Source organism: Eptesicus fuscus, chromosome 14, assembly GCF_027574615.1.
Source record: "Eptesicus fuscus isolate TK198812 chromosome 14, DD_ASM_mEF_20220401, whole genome shotgun sequence".
Lineage (NCBI taxonomy): Eukaryota > Metazoa > Chordata > Mammalia > Chiroptera > Vespertilionidae > Eptesicus > Eptesicus fuscus.
In genome coordinates, this window is record NC_072486.1 from 43,921,467 (window position 1) to 43,943,886 (window position 22,420).

A 22,420-nucleotide genomic window follows, 5' to 3' on the forward strand; every position below is an offset into this window, starting at 1 on the left:
GGTAAAATCTGTAAAACCATTGTATTACTTACAACTTTTAGAATGAATGATTCCCTCTCCATGTTTCTAGGCATTTTAAATTCTCCTTCCCAATCCTCAGGAATTTGTAGTATCTTATCCAAAGACAGGGATTTTATTCTTTCCCACTCATCTCCAGCAGCTGGTAACTAACAGAGGGCATCACATATGGCAGCTGTGGTGTGTTCCCAGTACCCTTTTGGACTCTCTGTCCTTATTGACTCTGACCTAGTAAGAAGTCATGGACTTAGTGTTCTGTGCCTCCCAGGTCTCTAGCTGTAGGGTGACTTCATCTGAGACACTTGTCTTCTCCCCTGGGCCTTAATAGCCTTAGCTCCATCCTCTTCCTCCAAGACTTGCTAGGATCACTCTTCCAGTTTGCTTATTACTGAGTCACAAGAGAATAATGAAAGGTCAACCCCAAAGCATTTAGATATCCATAGCCAAGCACCCATTACAGTAAGACATTTTTTCACAAAGCAGCACAAGACCAAATATTGCTCATGATGGGCTACAAGTCCCACAAGACTCTCTTACACAGACCATGGAGTCTGTAGAAACCCTCAGTCAAGTATCCACAGGGAAAAAAAAATAAGCCCAGCCCCTCTACTTTTCTGACTTTCCTCAAAAACTGTAATTTTCCCTTATGAGATAGGCCTAGCCCCGTGGTCAGCAAACTGCTACTCGCGAGCCACATGCGGCTCTTTGGCCCCTTGAGTGTGGCTCTTCCACAAAATACCACGGCCTGGGCGAGTCTATTTTGAAGAATCGGCATTAGAAGAAGTTTAAGTTTAAAAAATTTGGCTCTCAAAAGAAATTTCAATCGTTGTACTGTTGATATTTGGCTCTGTTCACTAATGAGTTTGCCGACCACTGGCCTAGCCATAAACTTTAGTGGGCCTGATTGAAGAGGTAGTCAAAGTTCACTGCAGATACTCCCCTGCTCATACAACCTCAGAGACCCTGGATCCTCCAAGTTTGTTCCCCACTCAGTGTTCTGTTTTGAGTATAATAAATACGATGAGCGCTGAATCTATTACTATGTCCTTTAGGACAGACTAGAAAGGTGAAGAGACACATATGAAAGATGACTTAGAGGAAGAAACCCACTAGAGGCAAGCAGGTTCATGCTGGGCCCATGAGCAAGATGAAATTCACAGATGACCTCCAAGCCCCAAGTTTCCTCAAGTGAAATGAGAGTTTGGGGCTCCCTTGTCTAGGTGGTCCTCTAGCTTCCTACTACTCAAAGTGTGCTCCACAGACCAATAGCACCAATATTACCTAGGAGCTTGTTTGAAATTAAGAGCTTAGGGCGTCTCCATAGACCTACTGAATCAGAATCTGGATTTCAATAACATTCTCAGGTGATATTTACATTAAAATTTGAGAAATGTTGGGCTTAACAGTCTTTCCTTCTCTGGAAAATTGCCTGTTTCTTTCTTGTACATCATCAGTTCACCTTTCTCACCTTCAATCTATGGAGGTGGAGGTTAGAGTTAACTTCTCATTCACAGTATATAGGACCTAATATTGTGAAGAGACTTCAAACCACACCTAAAACAACTTGAAATTGTGCTTGCTTGATCAGCACATACACTAATAATTTGAAATTAAAAACACAATACCACTTACATTAGCACCTCAAAAATGAAATACTTAGCTATAACACTAACAAAATATGTACAAGATTTATATGAGGAAAACTACACAACTCTGATGAATTAAATTAAAGAACATCTAAATATGCCATGTTCTTGAATAGGAAGATTCAATATTGTCAAGAGGTCAGTTCTTTCCAATGGGGTCTACAAACTCCATGCAATTCCAATAAAAATCCCAGCAAGTTATTATATGGATATCAACAAACTGATTCTAAAGTTTATATAGAGAGGCAAAATAGCCAACACAATATTGAATAGCCAGAATTGTCAACACAATATTAAAGGACAAGAACAAAGCTGTTGGGTTGATGCTCCAAGATTTACTATAAAACTATGGTAATCAAGACAATGGGTATTAAAAAAAAATAAAAAGACAGTAGGTATTGGTGAAAGGTCAGACAAATAGATCATTGGAACCGAATAAGACATGATCCACAAAGAAATCATTGTTAAGCTGAATTTCATTAAAATAAAAAACCTCAGCTCTGTGAAAGACAATGTCAGGAGAATTAGAAGACAAGCCAGAGACTGGCAGAAGATATTTGCAAATGACACATTTGATAAAGAACTTACCCAAAATATATAAAGAACTCCTAAGAAAACATACAACTTGATTAAAAATTGGGCCAAAAACACAATACCATTTACATTAGTACCTCAACAGACATCTACCTAAACAGACATCTAACTAACATAGATATAGATGGAAAATAGGCATATGAAAAAGATTCTTCACATCATAAATTATCAGGGAAATGTAAATTAAAACAACCTAGAGATACCACTACACACTGGTAAGAATGTCCAAAATCTGGAACTCTGACAACAGCAAATGCTGGTTAAGAGGCAGAGCAATAGGAACCCTCATTTATTACCAGTGGGGGTGCAAAATGGTACTTTGGGATTATTTTTCCATATTATTTTCATATGAATATACAGGGGACTATCTATGTTTGAGTTTTAAACATAATTTGGATCATACTCTACAGTTCTGTAGAACTTTTTTTTTACTTATTAGTATATAAAAAATGTAATTTCACACAAGTAAAATATATAGAGAGCTACATAATTGTCTGTGCTCGTATAGTCTCTTACTAAATTGACTATTATAATTTATGCACCCAAACCCCCACTTTTGAATATTACTTTCAACATTTTGTTATTATAAACCACATGTGATGAACATTGTATCTTTGCACACTTGTACAATTTATAGATACTTCCTTAGAAAAATGTGCAGAAATGGAATGGATTGGTCAGAGGACCTTTGAAGTTGTTATAAGAAGAGTTCTTTGGAAATGGCAAGAATATACTAATGTGCTCATTTTGAATACTATAGTAAATCTTTTATTCATCCTTCAGATTCCTATTATATGTCTTACTAACAAATATTTCAAAGGCCATCTGTTTGAGTTTTCCCCAGACATAGACTGCTTATGTGCAATCCATTTACTGAACTTCTTTCATATTTTTGACAGGAAAGCACAAAACTAATTTTTTAACTTAAAGCATGAATTCAATCTGCTCTGAATCCAGGTGTTTAGCTGTGCCAAGAAAATGTATTATTTTATAGAGAATCTTTCATTTTCAATCAAAATTTTGAAACAAAATACTTAAACACATCCTGCCATTGGATCCAAATATCATTTGTGAAACAAGGTCCATTTTTCAGCAAGAATCCAATTTCAAGGTATGTTTGTGGAACAAGAGCCTTTTTCTTCTATATATATGAGTCCTTCAAACACAAAGACACAAACATTGAAAAAGAAGAGGAGAAAAGGGGAGGAGGAGGAAGGGTCGGCTACACTACATGAAAGCAATGGCAGTTCTCAATTGTCTTCCAAATTCTAACATAACCAGTAGGTTAATTACTTGAAATCTAATGTTCACTTCTTTTAATAAACAGTAATGTAAATGTTTTTTAGCCAAAAAACTATTTAGTCCACAGTACTATTGAATCTGTACATGTTAGGAGAGAGAAAACGTAACTGTTGCAGTTCCAGTAATTACATAAAATAAAAACATCAGGATGTCGGTTTAATGGTTTTGTAGTTTTCATGAAGAAAACTACACTTAATCATCACAATATTTTGTTTTTTACTTGATTGTGTTTCTGCTGGACTTCAGTCATTTATTGAAAGGTGACAACCGAGGAGCTTAGTCACCATTTATGGCGGTCACCATTTAGGGTCTTTTGATTGTTGCTTTAACTATGACTGGGGAAGCCTTACCCCTTAAAAAAAAACAGCATATTGAGAAGACTACAAGAAAGAAGGAAGTTCACAAAATGAATGCATAAGATAACACGTACTAAAAGCCAGAGTACTAAAAAGTCAGACCTGAATCTTTAGGTAATCCTTTTTAGATTTCCCAGTGATTTTTTCTAACTGGTTTGACAGCTAGTGGGGAAATATAGCTGCCCAGTCCTCACCATACTTATGTAGCTGTGCAAGAACTAAAGCCTGACGTCTCTAGATGATATATAACCAATTTCTTCTTTGATACAGAAATGCCTGAAAAGTTTTGGAGGAACCCCTCTATTCTCCTACCAACCTCCTTCCAAGACCATCTGGAATGCTCTTCCTTTCATGCCTTTCCCCACTATGATTCTTGGAGATCCTACTTCAAACTGGGATTTTTCTGGCCTTACTATTTTCACAAGCCAGCTCTTACTCCATCTCATTCTAGAGACACTGCTCCCCCCGCAACCCCTTCTCTTTATTGTGCTTCAATGCCTGTCAATGGTGCCGGTGAGTGGAAAGGTCTTTAAGATAAGATTGCCTTGGAGAAGAAAACCATGCCCTACGATCAGTGGATGTGGATGATGGAACTCTCTCTGCCAAGGCTGACCAAGGTTTTTTCCATCCTCCGTCTGTTTGTTGCAGTTGAGAAGGCCTAATGCTGTTGAAAAACCCGTTTTTAATATGTATGATATGTCGTGGCAGATATCTATTCTATTGTTTGTCCAGCACCCTTTCCTAGGATGTGTCTTCCTACTACCCCATGCTCCTGGCCACCACCCACATGGTGCCTACGAAGTCCTTCCACTTACTGGATACAGTTTGTTGATCTTCATTCCTTCTCTGGAATTTTTGGAATTAAGACTGAGAGGGGGCAAACTATTCCCTGATTCTGTAAGATATCCCAGGAACTTGTTGTTGTTGTTGAAACAAGTTCAAATTAGTTTTCTGATGTTTACAGTTAAAAAAAAAAAGCAGCCCTTTTTTTCCATCTCCATTCCCATCCCCCTTTGCTCACCTCCTTTCCCTCTGGCTATCTCCACACTGTTGTCTGATTGTCTGTGTCTATGCATTATATACACTGAGTGGAGATATATATATATATACACACACATAAACACACATACACACTATATATATATATATATATATATATATATATATATATATATATATATATTATAGGCCCAGTGCATGAATTCGTGCATGGGTAAGGTCCGGCCAGCCTGGCCAGGGGGAGGGGACATAAGCGGTTGGCCAGCCTGGCTGCTGGTCAAACTCCTGGCAGAGGGGACAATTTGCATATTAGCCTTGTATCATATAGGATATACATTGAGTGGCCAGATTATTATGCATTCAGAGATCATAATAATCTGGCCATTCAGTGTATATGTTTTTTTGGCTAATCCCTTCACCTTCTTTCATCCAGTTCCCAACCCCTTCCTCTCTGACAGCAGTCAGTTTGGGGGCAATGGGCACATGATGTTTTATTGAATTGTACACTTGGTTTTGAGAACCAATGCCACCCTAATAAAGTCAATTAAAAAAAAGTAAACAAAAATTTTTTAAAAAGCCCTAACTCATTTAATTGATATGTACACACACACACACACACACACACTCACACACACAAATTGGCTTTCTCCTCCAAGCTATCTTTATGTCATATCTTCCCTGTCCTTTGCTTTGGCAAGTGGGCTTTGGTAACCAGGGGAATGGTCTTGATTCCCATTTCAAGGGGATTAAGGAAAGGTATCTGTGAATAGAGACAGGACTGGATGCCCTGCTCTTTGGATGAGTATGCTATTGGCCATCTCTCCTTGATATGTTCCCTCACTGGCCTGCAGGATTTTGCCACCCTTCTGATACCAGCTGAATTTCAGCCAGCAACTGATTTTACCATGCCTTCTTTGCTGGATTTCAGATAAGCAATCACAGGTTAGCTGAATATCAGACCAGGAGCTGGTTTGAAAGGCAATTTCAAGTTCAGGAGAAACTATAATACTGAGCCCTTCAAAGATACTATTATCTGGTTCAGGGACCGGGTCAGTTGAGTACTAGCCTTGGGTTCCCATTCCAGGTTGACCTGGAGGTGGGATGACTATGAAGGAGAGAGTGTTCAAGAAAATCCTGAGGCCAACCAGGCAGCCAGCCAAAAACCTACTATATGCAACTGCCACAGCAGTATTCTTATTTGAGTTCAAAGGGACACATAGACACTTATTTGTCATGTGGCTGAAAGAGAAGTCCCCTGCTTGTCGGTAGAAAGGAATAAAGCACTGGACAACCAAGACTTAGGGATGACTTTTTGCGTTACAACCCTTCCTAAATAAGGTACAGTTTATTCCCAGAGATTGAATTTCTACCTTCTTTGAGTTCTCATCTTATGACACTTGGAAATCTTTCCTCTTCCACAAACAAACTGAAATGAATTATAGGTTTTTCTTTTTCTAATGATCTAAAATGTTGCTAAGTTTGCACTTTGGCCCACAATTTGTAAATGTTATCTAAGATGCTTCTTGTATGCTAAACCTCAGGATTGAAGAAAATAGACTTTAATATTGATAGTCTTTGTAGACCTGGTGTAATTTCAGTGTAATTTCATACCTGGGAAAGGACTCACTGCTAACAGTTATATACTGTGCTCCAAGTGCCGCATAGCTGCAAAATGACGGGAGGATCAATGCTTTTAATGCATCTATAAACCCAGAGTCATTTCATTCTATAATAATGGCTCTTTTCTGTGTTTGCTCATCCTGCATTCCATGAATTGGACTAGCCTAGTTGAAACTCTTAGAAATCATGCCAGAGTGACCCCCAGATCCACTAGTCATGCAAGATCTGTGCTACCTTGTGGATAACAGATATTTCAACCAGAAATTCCTCTCCCACTTTAACAGGGTGTGAATTCTTGAAGGGTAAAGGTTGTTAGCTATTCACTTGACACTACCCTCACTTAACATTGTCAGGAAGCTCTTCCTCACTCCACGTGTAAGATATTGGCATTTATAATTTAGCAGGTCTTTGAATAACATCGTTTCATTCAACATCATTTTGTCATAATATTGATAATATGTCTTAGAAACTTAATTCTTGTTTACATCAATTAGCCAATGGTACAATTGTTTTTAAGTTATTTCGCTTAAAGTTACACAACCTATAAACAGCGAGGACTTACTGTACACTAAGTCTGGTTGATATGTAGTTAATATTGTGAGAGTAAAGGGTGCTTGAATACTTTCTCTCATGGTTCATTGCAAGAAGGTTTCTGGGAGAATTTTTATTCAGCCTAGTCAAAGAATTATATGGGGCAGCAGCTTGACCTAGAGCTCCCCTAAATTTGTTCTGAGCCCTTTCCTGGATTCTTTCATTGATAAAATGTGTCTAAGATCCCTATTCACTCAGAAATATCATCAATATATTATTACTATGTCATTTTCTTTAAAGATTGTTCAAAGGCAAGGCTATTATTACTCACTAGAGGCCTGGTGCACGAAATTCATGCACAGGTAGGGTCCCTAGGCCTGGCTGGCGATCAGGGCCAATCTGCGGGGCAACCAGTGGGGCAATTGGGGGTCCCCACTGGCACCCGCCTTGGCCGGCCTGGGGCCTGTGGACCGGGGGCAGCTCCTGCATTGAGTGTCTGTCCTGTGGTGGTCAGTGCGTGTCATAGTGACTGGTCATTCCACCTGTCATTCCACCATTCAGTTGATTTACATATTAGGCTTTTATTATATAGGATTTACACAGATGATATTCATTCGTTTAACAATTAGTATGTAGTAAGGGTAGACACATGAACCCCCAAACTAAGGGATAGTTCTACATAAGAGTAGTTAACTGGTAACCAATGTTAATTAAGCCCAGTGCCAAGCACTGATAATATAAATATGACTAACACAAGATTCCCCACCTCAAGTTGCTCACAGTGTGGGGGAGTGGGTGGATGCAGGAATGTAGGTAATTGATTCCATTCAAAGGGCTGATAGAATGGGGGTTGGCCTGGGTGGCCTCCCAAGGCCTCTTCCATTCTATCAACCTGTAAATTTTTTTTAATTTTTTTATTTTTAGTAAAAAACTACCCTGCATTGTCACAAACTTCATTGTAGTTTAGCCATAAACATTCAACCTGTGTAGTTCAATGAAGGAGTTTTCCTATAGTATTTCTTGAGGAGTAAAATGTGGCATTAACTGCACTTTAAAAAACCCAGAGTAAACGATGCACCAAAGAGCCTCCAATAGATCACGTCCCCGACCTTTATTGATAAGTTCTGATGGAAGTGCCAGGCGCCTAGTCACGGCCTTGCCAGTGGGATGGCCTCTTCCAGTAAAATTTCCACTCCAGTGCTGTATCAATTCTCTCCTCTTCATAGAAACAGTCTGTCCTTCTTATTTCCTCTCTTTCTCCCCAAACTCCTTCAATAATTGACGAAATCCCAGAGCCCGGAGGCCCCATCGCTCACCCCTCACTCGTGGGCAGCCCTTGACTAAGAAGCCACCAAGTAGCTGCGTCCGATGTCAGAATCTTGATCTGTGCAGGTCGGCTCATCGCCATAAGTGGTGCTTGAAAGAAACTGCTTAAGTACCTGGCTTTGTGGTGAGTTGTGCTTTTCTCCTCCCTCTCTACTTCTCGGTAAACCTTTCTAAGGAAATACATTTGGAGCTAAGAGCTCTCCCAGGGTGGAGAGTGTATCTGTAGGTTTCAGGGAATTAAAGCCAAGCCCCTCCCCCAGGGTAAAGTGGAGGCAAACAGATCTGTCCTGGAGGAGGAGGCTGTCGCTATTAAGGGAGAGAACCACCTTCCTAATCCATGAGGGAGAGGAATTTTCCAGAAATGGAAAACGTACGATTTTGAAAAGATGATGTGACTTTCCAAAGACACACATTTTAAGTAGAGCATTCTAATTGGGCGACTGCGTTACAGAGGAAGTTAATACCTGAGCTTATCAGGTATTAAGAACAGGCAAAGCATTTCCCCGAACAATAGCTTTTCTACATTCTTTTCATTCTGTAGGCTCAGACAAAGTATCTGGATGGATCATAAGCCTTTTATGAACCCATGACCCGGATTTAGAAAAGCTATACTCACTGCATGCTGACCTTTCATAATAGCACAGCTCACCCCCTCCTGACTTCCAGCCCCAAATGAACTCTAAAGGATGAAATTCAGAAATCAGTCACTTCATGCACTAGGAATTATAACCAAAGTTTAACATAATCCTGTTACATTTTGGCAATAAATTAACTAGCTGGATGTCACACCAGTTGGAACATATTCCTGATTGTCCAGGACTAGATATTGAACTTAAGTGCCATTGTTGATTTATATTTGCTTTATGGCAACAGTAAAATGGGTGCCTCTCTTTAAGGCACAAAATTAACCTTATTCATGCTCTTCACATATACTGCTGCAGCTTCATCACATTACAGTGCTCCAAGGCTGTCACTGGAGAGAGAATTTTCAGATTAGAAGGACTGGCTGCCTCCCTTGACAGAGGTCATTTTTCCACACCAATGTGGACAGTTTTCAAGCATTTCTTAGAAACCAGGCCAAAGGAAGAGCTGACTGGAGACAGGAAAGGTTTACCTCTGGCCACTGATTAAGGCTGTTTCCAATTTTTAATTTCTTCTCCTGGATATTTTTTCCAGTATGCCTGACACCTAGAAAGTTTCCTCCTCTAATATCTCTGAACTGTAGGGAAGTGGTCTTACTTTATCCCCATAGGCCATCATATTAGAACCCAATACTGCAATATCAGAGTAAGAAATAGTGTGTGGGTCTTTTCCTTACATGATCACCTATAAATAGAGTCATAATGCTTTACACAAATGTATTATGTTCATATATAGGTACTTCTTAAATTCTCTCCACATTCTGGTGAGTTAATCATGATCGTGCTCCCCTACTCACACTATCTCACTACCTCCCCTTTAACTACAAGGTAATGTCTCAGCCCTTTCACATGACATTTAGGGCCATTCAAGGAATAGAATGAAAAATAAAGGAACAAAGTTGAACAGCATTACAATGTTCTGCTTGTGGCAATTCACTCTAGAACGTGCTCCTCCAGTGCATGATTGCATTCCAAATCTGTCCCTGTCATTTTCCATCCATGTGACTTTGGGGAAACAATCCAATGTTTCTATATAAGGAAACGGAGTTTCAGAAATGTTAACTGGTTTTCCTGGATGGAAAAATGGCAGATATGGGATTGGGAACCAATCTGATTCCAGAGCTGAGCTTCTCTGAGTTCCTGTGAGTCAATCACTGACATTTACAGTGATTGGGACATAACAGAAGCTCAATACAAGCTCACTGTTATTATTATAAGTCTCTCTCCCACATGGCAAGGAGAGCTAATGCCTCTGGTAATTGTCATCTAATGTATCTTGAATTAATGGTCAAATTAATGACTTCCAGATCTCAAACGAGGAAATTGAAACTCAGGGAGATTAAATGGCCTGCATGGTTATAGGGATAGAAACTGGCAAAGCCAGGATTAGAACACAAGTCTTTTAATTTTTAGCCTAGTGTTCTTGCCATACCACTCACTAATCATATATTTAAAATGTATAATAAGGGAAAGATATCATGGAGAATAAAAAATGAATATTTAAACTTTTCAACAGAAGAGATTTCTTGGAGAAAAATTCATCTTATTCCTCTACTAGCAGGATTAATAAAGTATTTATTGTCTTAAAAGTAATCCATTATTGTACTTTTAAAACAGAATTTTAAAGTAAAATCTATCTTTCTCTGTAGATGAGTAAAACCAGATTTTAGCAGGTAGACTTGAAGGGGCTGGAAGCATATTTATGATAAATAGAAAGGAAATCTATTTCTACTGACTCAATCCTTAGGATATCAGAATGAAAGTATATGTATGTGCTTATGCATTATTCTCCTAACCATTTCCCCATTCAATGCCCATCTTACTTGAAAATATGGAAGGAGAATAAAAATGAAAACATGGAAGGGGGGGAAAACCTAGAATTTACAATAGATTTCTTAGCCCTTGATTTGCATAAAATAGAGGAAAAAGCACAACTTAAAAAGTCAGATGAGGCCTTAGTCAAACAAATATATTTGTTAGGTTTTCTCTCCTACTGTTCTTTTCAGAAACGCATCTAACACTGAAAGTGAATATAGCTTTAAAGTTTAAAAAAAGAGAAATTTTCCCTTCCTAGTGTTAAGATACCCTATTAAGAGCTTGAGAATAAACTTCCTTCCCTATCCGTGTTTTCCTTTTCTATCAAGCAAATATTGATTTCCCCTCCCCCACTAGTGATACAGGCGTGCAAATGGCCATGGCCCTTAGGTTTGCTGCCTTCTTTGTGTACTGGCCATGGCGACTGACAAGGCTGCATGTTTATGGCTCACTGCTGCTGGGCAGCCGACAGGGGGTGCTCACTGCATATTTGGATGAAGGAAAAAAAAGATTTGATTCAAAACAATCCAGTTTTATTTTTCTTTACTTTCCATGCAAAACTAAAGACCATAGTTTTCCTCAAACACGAAGGTTTTGTAAATATGTTCAGAACCAGAGTGAAGGAATGCATACACAGGTCAGTGAAGTGTTTGCACAGGAATCGGGCCTGGGGTTCTGAGGGACTTGGATCCCTGAAGGATTTGGGTCATTGATCATCAATTACACCTGCATTCTCTCGGCTATAATGACTACATTTATTGGATAATTTATCAACTTCTTACTTTGTGTACCTAGAAACGGAGTGAGTAGTGAGAAATGGTGTTCTAAGTTTGCTTTCCCCCCATTACTCTTTGCACATCCCTTAGCGCTGTTTCTGCTTCTCCCCGTATAGAATGCAAAATGGTGTCACGTGTTCCCATGGCAGTTTCTCCTATGAATAAACTTCACGCAGTCCAAATGGCAAATGAAAACAAGGTATTTTGATCTATAAAATGTTAAGGACAGCCACACATAATAACTGGAAAAAACTGGAATGGTGTTAGGACTTGAAGTAGCTCTTACCTACTTTAAATTCAGTTTGAATTTTGATAAAAATCCCTAAAAACACATGAGGAATATTTAAATATTGTCTGATTATAATGTTGAAAAGATTAAGCTTAAATCTGGAAAGATAGTAAAAAATAAGTTGCTGGAACACCAGCTAATGCTAACAGGAACAAGTTATTTTGAATTATTTGCCTCTGAAGACAGAGATGAAAAAGATCAGAAGTAAGATGCTCTCGTTAGAAGGAAACATAGTATGTCACAAGTCCTATAAAATTTATTAGGATATATCTTCAAGAAATACCAAAAGTCACAGGTATAGAGTAAGATATTTAAAAACAATTAACATTGCTTACTTTTTATCAGAGTTGTAAATAAGGTTTCCTAGGGGATTAGTAAAGCCTTTGTTTTGATTTATGTAGCAAAGGCTTCAGATAGAGTGATGGCCTTGCTCATTATTCAACAAAAACCACAAGGAAAAATGTGCATCTTAGAAACATACTTTGTTTCCTTTTTCTGGAGCCCAAACAACTTCCAGCTAAAAGACATATTTTGATTAAGATAATATTTTTCCCTAATCAATATTTTTTACCTCTGGGTTATTACTTCCTTGAAGGCTTCTATGCCTTTTTTTTCTTTCTTTCTAAATTAGTCCATGTAGTTTATGAGAAATCATCAGCACTGCCATATGCTGCCGTTTACATTAAATCTTTCCCTTAATATTTACTGCTGGATGGCGAGGCTTGTCTCTAGCCTTTACGGTTTGGCATCAAATCTTGAGATGTGTATTTTATACTTAATTGGAATGGGGATAGGAGTGCAGGAGCAGAATTAGCCATTAATAAAATAACACTCCTGTCGACCAACTTTCACCGGTGTCCAAGTTGGTTGGGACTACGCCTGAGCTCCCCTTTGTGTGAAACCATGCCTTCTGCCGTGTGCTTGCCTTGTACATGTGCCTAGAATCATGTACTCTTAGATCTGGGTCAAACTGCTCCAAAAGTATTTAAATACGCTGGATTTTTGGACTTACCCCCTTGCAGACAGGTGGCAAATGGTTTACAGACTGAGGAGAGTGGGACTACTGTGAGGAGGGAAGGGAGAAGGGCATTGCCTTTGATCTTGTCAGCCTCCAGGGTCCTTTGTTTCCCCAAACACTCAGTGGCCACATGTTCACTTCACTTCACCCTCACACGTGTACACACACACACACACACACACACACACACACACACACACACTGATTTAGAGCCTAAACTTAAGGTTCAGTATTATGTGCTGCCTTGACATTTGGTAGAATTGGGATGGCCTTGAATGGTGGAAGCACCACAGCTCCCCTCCCAACTCTGCTCCCACAGATAAGGTTCTCTCCAAATAACCCTCCTATTCAGGAACCAAGCACAGTGCCTGCTTATTCCTCACTGCTAGTTCCCGTTCCTGACAGTGCGTGGAATCATTCAAAGGAGCCAACCACATACTCCCCTGAGAAGCAGGGGGCCCCCCATCCTCTTTTTATTAAAAAAAAAATATCTTTATTGATTTCAGAGAGGAAGGGGGGAAGAGATAGAAACATCAATGAGAGAAGTATTTATCGCCTGCCTCCTGCACACCCCCTACTGGGGACTGAGCCCGCAACCCTGGCATGTGTCCTGACAAGGAATCGAACCGTGACCTGGTTCATAGGTCGATGCTCAACCACTGAGCCACACCGACTAGGCACCCCATCCTCTTGGTACTACAAGGACTGCCTCTCACTGTTTTTGAATGCAAACCCCATGTGTCCCTGTGTGGTGTGTGGAGAACACTCTGGATTGTGAGTATACGTAACTAATAAACTGCTGTTGATATCATCTGTCCATTAATGGTGTCATGTGCTCAGCCATACCCCTAACCTTAGGGTTGGGGATCTCTTCCTCATCAATAAAGTATATCAGAGGCAGCTAACACACACACACACACACACACACACACACACAGGCACACACAGGCACACACACACACAGACACATACACACAGGCAGACACACACAGGCACACATACACAGGTACACACACAGGCACACATACACACACAGGCACACATACACACACATGCACATGTACACACCCACACAGAGGCACACATACACCCCCACACACAGGCACACACACACACACAGACACAGGCACATATACACACAGAGACACACACACACAGGCACACACACACACACAGGCACACACAGGCACATATATACACAGACACAGGCACACACAGGCACATATACACACAGAGACACACACACAGGCACACATACACACACAGGCACACACAGACACACACATACAGGCACACACATACACACACACAGGCACACATACACACACACACACAGAGCTCCTGAGAAGGAAGAGGTTTACCCTAAGCCTAAATTTTTAGCACAATGCCTTAAATTAGAGCCCTGTGTTCTGAATCAGAGTTTGCATTTTTAAATGAAGGGGGAAGAATTAGTTAACAAAAATGAGTTGCTGTGATTTTGTTAAATTAACAATTGCTCAGTGGAGTACAGGGTGCAGGATGGTGAGTCACAGTTTAACAACAAACCACAAGGAGACATTGAACTAGAGAAGTCTACTACTCACAGGTCCTGGAGGAAGTACACAGCGTACTACAAGAGGCCATACAGGGAGGTCAAGGCAGAGTGCAGACAGAGAAAGCAACAGAACCTGGGGCACCTGTCTTTATTACGGTCCGTGGCTGGAGTGATTTGGGGTTCCTGGGCTAGGGTCAGACTCGTCAGTTCAAAAGAGCAGAGTTTTAGTAAGCGTCACAGGCGTCTTACCTAAGGGGTGAACAGAGATTGACCGAAAGGGCTGTCACACCAAGAGTTGACGCTTGCGTGTGAAAGCTGCGTAGGGCCTGCGCTTGCAGGAGGGGGGTCGTGCCCAGTTAACGTCTTTACAGGCTGCTTGGCCAAACGAAATGGATGTGAGGCAGCAATACCCTGCGCAGCTCAGCCCGGCTCTGGACGTGAGCGGAACGTCCAGAGTCAGCCAGTGGTAACTGCAGAGGGCTCGCTTCACCTGAAGGGCTCATTAGCTCCTGTCTTCTGATACATCTCAGCTGGAAGGCAGACCCAGTATTTTTATGAGAAATGCCCTGTTATTTAGATAGGACAGTGACAAAAGTTGAAAAGAAAAACAAAGATTGTGGGTCAAAAATGTCAGCAAGACATGCAGTCAGTGGCTTGCGGTGTGTGAGCCCTGCGTAATGTCACACCAGGGTTCCTTTGCCTGGTGAGACAGAGCTGTCTGCTTAACTCTTCTTGAGAAAAGCAGTACTTCCTTCCCAGGATTTTGTGTGTGTGTGTGTGTGTTGTGTGTTTTTTTTTTTTTTTTTTTTTGCTGTGAAAGGCTTTATTGTTTCATTTGGTCCAATGAATGGGAGAAGGCTTTAGAGTGGTTAAAAGAATGGCTAATCGTTTCGGGGAGAGGCTCAGGTCAAAGCTAGTCACCAGGGGATATAGAGGGGCCCCTCACAGGCCTCTGGGCTCCAAAGGCTCCTGGTTGTGCTTGAGGGTGAGCCTTTGGAAGAGATACTCGCCCAGCCCAGCCTGGGGGCCGGCAGCCTGCGGAGGTGGGTCAAGTGGTCACCCATCTGCTTGATGAGTGTCACTTCCTCACCTTGGAAGTAGTTCTCCAGAATGTCCCAGAGCTGGGGGGCTGCGTGGGTAGAACCCAGGGCAGGCATCTCCAAAAGGGCCTGGGTCAGGTTCCTCTCCAAGGCCAGGGCGGCTTCCATGGCGCCCTCAGTTTTGCCCACTAAAGCTGGGAAGGCTTCAGCATGTCCTGGAGAGAATGCGGCCACCGCGCTTGTTTTGCAACTTTAAGAGAAGCTCAGCACCCTGCCCTCGTGCTTCCTCTCTGCCAACTCTTGGAGAAGTGGCCCACGCCCAGCCACATCGTCACAGTGGAAGTAGAAGCCCAGAGAGAGGTAGGTGTGGGAGGCCCGCAGAGCCAGGCAGTTCAGGGCAACCTCCACCTCCGTGGAATAACGCTGGTGAATTTGGGAGCTCATGGTTGTTCGGCAATAAGTAAGGCAGAAATAAAACAGTGTGTTGGCTACTCCTGGAGGTGGTTCGGAAGGTGGTGACTGGATACGACGCAGGAGGGTGGTGGGAAGCTGGAGGAAGGGGTGATCCTGGGACTGTTCCGTCCAAACACTGTTGAAGCAAGAGACAGATCCGGCACTGCCCCTTCCTAGAGTTTTCATGCAGAACTTCCTAGCGGAGGGAGAGTTGGTGTGCGTACTTTAGTTTCCTCAGTAAAATGGGGATACTAATGCCTACCCCCTGAAACGTTTGTGAGGCCTGAAAGGATAAGGAATGCACACACCTGACATGTTACTTCTCTTTTCTTTTGTTGATACGTTAGTCTCTTGGCGCCAACCTCATTGGTTGCATTGCATTCTCTCTGTTGGTCTCACTCACTGTATTCATTCTTACCATCTGTCCTTCTTCTTGCTGTGCCCCTAGTCTAGAAGGTTCTCCCCACCTCCTTTATCCATTCTAAATATCCCACAAAATCCAACTCACCTCCCTTTCTGCAAAACATCTCCTTATCTTTGTTCCACCCCACACTGATCTCCATAATCTTATTTCACTCTTTTTCCTTTTGTAACTGCAGTTTCAGGCACAGAATAGCGTTGAATGAAGTTATGAAGAAGTTTTCCCAACTGAAATGAAGATTTCTCATGAGTAAGGATACAATTTTGATGCTTCTTTTGAATAGTCCATAAAGCTTAATGTAATGTGTTCGTGATCATGAACACTAAAAAATGTGATGAAACAGAATAATTCAGATGTTCATATCTGAGGGAAAAGGTAGCTTAGAGCAGACAACCCTTCAGAGAGCATCACCATTTTTGTCACAAGAATGTATAAAGTAAAGCAGGTTATTTGTGAAGGGTCTTGTAGTGAGTCTTGTGCTTCCTTGACAATGAAGGGTGCTGTTTATGTGCTGTTGGTATGGAGGTTAGGAAATGACAAATACATGCTGAATGGAAGCATATCCTTATGGTCCACATAAAATGTAACAGTAAAAAATGACCTTAAAGTGACGTAATAAACACAGACTTGTAAGATTCAATGGTGACCAAATGTAACGTATAATTTTTCTAAAGGAAGATAATGGCAAGACAATCAGAACTTGGCCATCAACTTTGTGCTCTATTATCAATATTGTCCCTGTTGTAGAGATAAATAAAGACAAAACAGCATAACCTGGCTGTTAAACATTTAATTTGTTGATTCATCTACTTAATACTCATGTTCACCAGGTAACTTCCTTATTTTGAGTTTTTATAAGACTTTCCTTGGTCATGCTGATGCCAGAATTTTGGCTCATCTGACCTTTGTTTCTCATCATAAATCAACAAACTGGTAGTTCTGGTGCTTACCTTAGTTTTTTTCACACTTCCGTTTTCCAAAACAGTTTCTCAGGCCTGACCACTCTTGTATGCTGACAAGAGTTTCTAATTTAGGTACTCCTCTGGGAGGCCTTGTCCTAATCTAGGCAGCCTGTCTCATTTCAACTCTATCTTGTCCATATTTGAACCCCTACATGACACGCCACTTAAAATGACGAAGAGCACTGGAAATGATAAACATGTGGTAAATCAAAGTTTATAAAAGGCATTTTTAATCTCTATAAGCTTAATTAAGGCAGGGAGCATATATCTTTTAATTATTTTACTTAGTACCTATTAGGCATTTCATAAATATTATGCTTGACTTAAATGCTCATGCAAATAAATGCATCTATACAAACTATAATATATAATGTACTGTAAAATAAAAGTACAGAAAACTATGAAAGAAGAGAGAGCCGAACATGATATTCTACTCTGTGGAGAAGAGACATTTAAACTGAGACCTTAAGAGAGAGAGATGTTGATGTGAGATCTCACATCTACTGGTTGTCTCCTATATGCTTCCTGACCTGGGGTGGGGCGTGAACCCACAACCCAGGTATGTGCCCTTGACTAGGAATGGAACCTGAGACTCTCTGGTCCGAGAGCCGATGTCCTAACCACTGAACAACCCGGCTGGTCTTTTCACCCATTTTTTAATTGGATTGTTGGTCTCTTGTGTTAAGTTGTCTAAGTTCTTAATATATTTTGGAAATTAACGCCTTATTGGATGTATCATTGGCGAATATGTTCTCCCATACAGGGGTTTTCTTTTCATTTTGTTGATGGCTTCTTTTGCTGTGCAGACAGTTTTTAGCTTGAGTAGTCCCATTTGTTTATCTTTTCCTGATTTTCTATTCTCTCTGACCTAGAATTTTATTTTAGTTTATTGCGTCTTTGTTACTTGTCTTCTTCAACCTTGCCTTGGGTCTTCCTGGCTAAGCAGTTTATCAAATATTTTCCTGGAGAAATAAAATTCCCTCCATAAATGAATAATCCTGAATGGCATGGCTAGGTAATTATGTTATTACATACATTCTGTTCTGTTTCATGGGTGTCATCATTTTTTTTTTTTTGGTCCAGCACTTCCAACTATAGTTTTATAATCAAATGAATGTTTAAGAATTATCAATATTACTTTTTTATGTTTTGTATAGTTCTGCTTGCCTACTTGACATGGGGATTTGGAAAAATACAAAAATATTATAACTGGAAAGGGTATTAAAAGTCCAACACCTTCATTCATCCCGTGTCATAAAGATGTTAGTGGCAGAGATAGGAGTGGAACCGGACAATTATTATTTTGGGCTTTACTTTGAGTCATGCGGCAGTAACCAGGGACACTCTTCGGTTACCATGACATAGATTTGATAGTGATCACAGATGAGTGTTCTGTGTAAAACCTTTAAAAACCCTAACTCAATGATTTTTATAACACTTCCATTCAGAAGGTATTGCATCTTTCAGTTTACTCACCTACCAATATATTATATTGTATACCAATTGTTATATTGGTTTGTTGATGTCTAAGAACCTTTATATTTATAATTGTCAAAATACTGCAATCAGTGTCCTCATTTGTTAAATCAAGATAAAAATTATTCACCTTCTAGGGTCAGGGTGAGGGTAAATGCATTAATACATATTAAGTGCTTAGGACAGTACATGGCATAAAGTTAATACTCTGTCTGCAATTCTCAAACATTTTGGTCTTAGTACCTCTTTATTATTAGAAAATTATGTAGTACCCCAAAAGCTTTTGTATTTTAAAGAAACTTTAAAAAGGTTTATTTGTGAAGTCATTTAAATAATTACATGATAACATAATTTTTAAATGAAAAAAAACAACAACTATATTTTCCACAAGTGAAATAATTAGTGAGAAGAGTGGCATTGTTTTACATTTTTGCAAATCTAGTCTTGGTCCTGTCTGGCTTTCTAGGATGTATTCAGAACCACACTTACTTCTGCATTCAATCTGCTGTGAAATCACAAATCAGGAAGCCTTGGAAAAATCAACTGTACTCTCCTCACAAAATTAGAGTGAAAAAGGCAAATCTCATTTTATTATTTTGAGAAAGTTTTGACTCCATGGGCCCCTGAAGAGTCTCAGGGACCCCTAGGAGCCCTCAAATAAACTACACCTTGAGAAACACTCCTATATTTTCTACTGTTATGATTATTGATAATGATGATGACAGGGAAAACCAGGGTAGAAATGGGTTTTCCAAAGTTAGAGCTCTGAGTTGTGAAGTTCTCTTAGGGAAACTGGTTCCATGCAGACATCCACTTAACAATGCTTGTCTCTGAGCCCTGGCCGGTGTGGCTCAGTTGGTTGGAGTGTTGTCCCTTACACCTAAATGTCAAGGGTTTGATTCCAGGTCAGGGCATATACCCAGGTTTTGGGTTTGATGATCTCCCCTCCCATTGGGGCAAGTTCAGGAGGCAACTGATTGATGTTTCACTCTCACATAGATGTTTCTCTCTCTCTCTTCCTCGCCCTTCCTCTCTCTCTAAAATCAATAAAAGCATATTCTTGGGTGAATATTAAAAAAATTGCTTGTCTTTGAAAGAGTGGAACTAGGTTTCAGTTGAAGTGCTGTGAACCTATTGATATGAGGAATAAAAGGATAGTGGTGTTTAGCTTTTTCAGGCATATGGAGCTATAGCCATGAAATAAAGAGTACTCTTGTGTAAGGAGACAGAATGTGTGTTTGTACTATGGTGGAGAATTTTCATGAGAAGTTATGTGTTAGCATTTGGGCTCAGACAACAAAACTGCAGATGTACAATGAATCCAGGAACATTTCAATGCCTTTCTTCAAGGGTGTTCAGGGAGAAGAAATAGATTCTGGAAGACCAAAATGCATAACTGTCTCCAAAGCAATTCATGAAAGGGGAAAATGGAAATTAAGGGATAATTGGCTCCCTGTGCTGGCTTTTTCTGTTTTTATCCAGGATACAGACACCTGGTAGAAGAGACGACAAAGTCAGAGGTCTGATAATGCATTAGTATGTTCACAGGCCATCCTTGCAGGGAATTCCCAGGCTCTTCAACTCCTCAGCTCTTCATTTGGAAGGTGAAATCTTGTCCCTTTGTCTCAGGGGAAAACAGGTCTCCCAAATTATGTTGTAGAAAAAAATCTAGCCAAAATTGGTTTGGCTCAGTGGATAGAGCGTCAGCCTGTGGACTGAAGGGTCCCGGGTTCGATTCTGGTCAAGGGCATGTACCTTGGTTGTGGGCATATCCCTAGTAGGGGGTGTGCAGGAGGCAGCTGATCGATATTTCTATCTCTCTCTCTCTCTCTCTCTCTCTCTCTTTTCTCTCTCTCTCTCTCTCTCCCCCTTCCTCTCTGTAAAAAAAAATCAATAAAATGTATATAAAAAAAAAATCTAAATCACAGGTCCTCACAACCAATGTAGCCTGGCTCGGCATTGCCAAGCCACTCCCCATCCTGTAGTCAGTCTTTGGGTCTTTGTGCCAAGTTTCCTTCCTCCTCTTGTTCTCTTATAAAAATAACTAGTGTCCTGGTGCACAGATTCATGCACATTGAAAGGAAATTAATTAGAAGAAATATTTTAATATCGCTATTCGCGTCTTGCTAATGAAAAGAAAATAGGATTCTACCGAGTCTCTATCTACCTACTCCAGGACTTCTGTGAGGATCAAATGAGATGAGGCATGGGAAAACGCTTTACAAACATTTGGTTAAACTGTAAAATGTTTGCACCTGGCTATAAAACAAGTTGGGTTCCTTGGCTGCAAAAACTCCAAGGACGCTAGTTGCTAGGGAGAGGAAGCTGAGCGTTGCTATGTGATGTCATTAGCCAGCACCCACAGCCACTGTTTCCAGGCTGAGCTGGGCTGTGGGCCACATTTTGCACCTTGGGGTCTCAGCAGCGTTGGCTACGATTTGGTGGGGTATTGCTCTGGGGTGGTGGCGGGGCCTGTGTCCCACTTGGGGGAAGCCAAGTATTGGTTTGTCAGCGCCAGGTCCATGGTGCCGTTTATTTTCAAATGGCCAGTGTACATCATGGCAGCTCCTGTGTTGAGTGTCTGCCCCCTGGTGGTCAGTGCACGTCATAGCTACTGGTTGGATGGACAGACACTTAGCCTTTTATATATATAGACTAGAGGCCCAGTGCATGAAAATTCATGTGCTTGGCGGGGGGGTGTCTCTCAGCCTGGCATGCACCCTCTCACAATCCAGGACCCCTCGGGTAGGATCCCTAGGCCTGGCCTGAGATCAGGGCCTATCGGAACTTTCCTTCCCCGGCTGTAGGCAGCTGGCCCCACCCCTGCCACTGCCACTGCTTGCCATCTGTGCAGCACTGCCCCCTCCTCCCCTGCCACCGGTGGCCTCCCTCTGCAGGCCACAGGCTTGGGGTGCGATGGCTTGGCTGGCCTGGGCCTCCCTCTGTGGGGTGATTGCTGGCTGGCCACTCACCTGCCACAGAGTCGCCACTGGTGGCCTGGGCCTCCCTTTTTCTTTGCTGGGGGGTGGGGCCAGCCCTGTGAGAGGGCCTGTCTGCCTACCTGATCACCCCTAACCGCTCGCCTACCTACCTGATCATCCCTAACTGCTTGCTTGGGGGCAAGGCCAGCCTGGTGAGGGGCCATCTGCCTACCTGATTGCCCCTAACCACTGGTCTGCCTACCTGATCACACCTAACCACTCTGCCTGCCTGATTGCCCCTAACTGCTTGCTTGGGGGTGGGCCAGCCCAGCGAGGGGCCGTGGTGGTTCTGGTCTCTGGTCGTTCTGGTTGTTACGCTTATGGTGGCTGGCCTCTTATTATATAGGACTAGTGGCCTGGTGCACGAATTCATGCATGGGGTGGGGGGGGGGGTTTCCCTCAGCCCAGCCTGAACCCTCTCCAATCTGGGACTCCTCGGGAGCTCCTGGGACTCCCTGTGGGATCAGGCCTAAACCGGCAGTTGGACATCCCTCTCGCAATCCGGGGCCACTGGCTCCTAACCGCTCACCTGCCTGCCTGCCTGATTGCCCCTAATCACTCTGCCTGCCAGCCTGATCAACCCCACTTCTCCCTCCCACCCCCGTCGGCCTGCTTGCCCCCA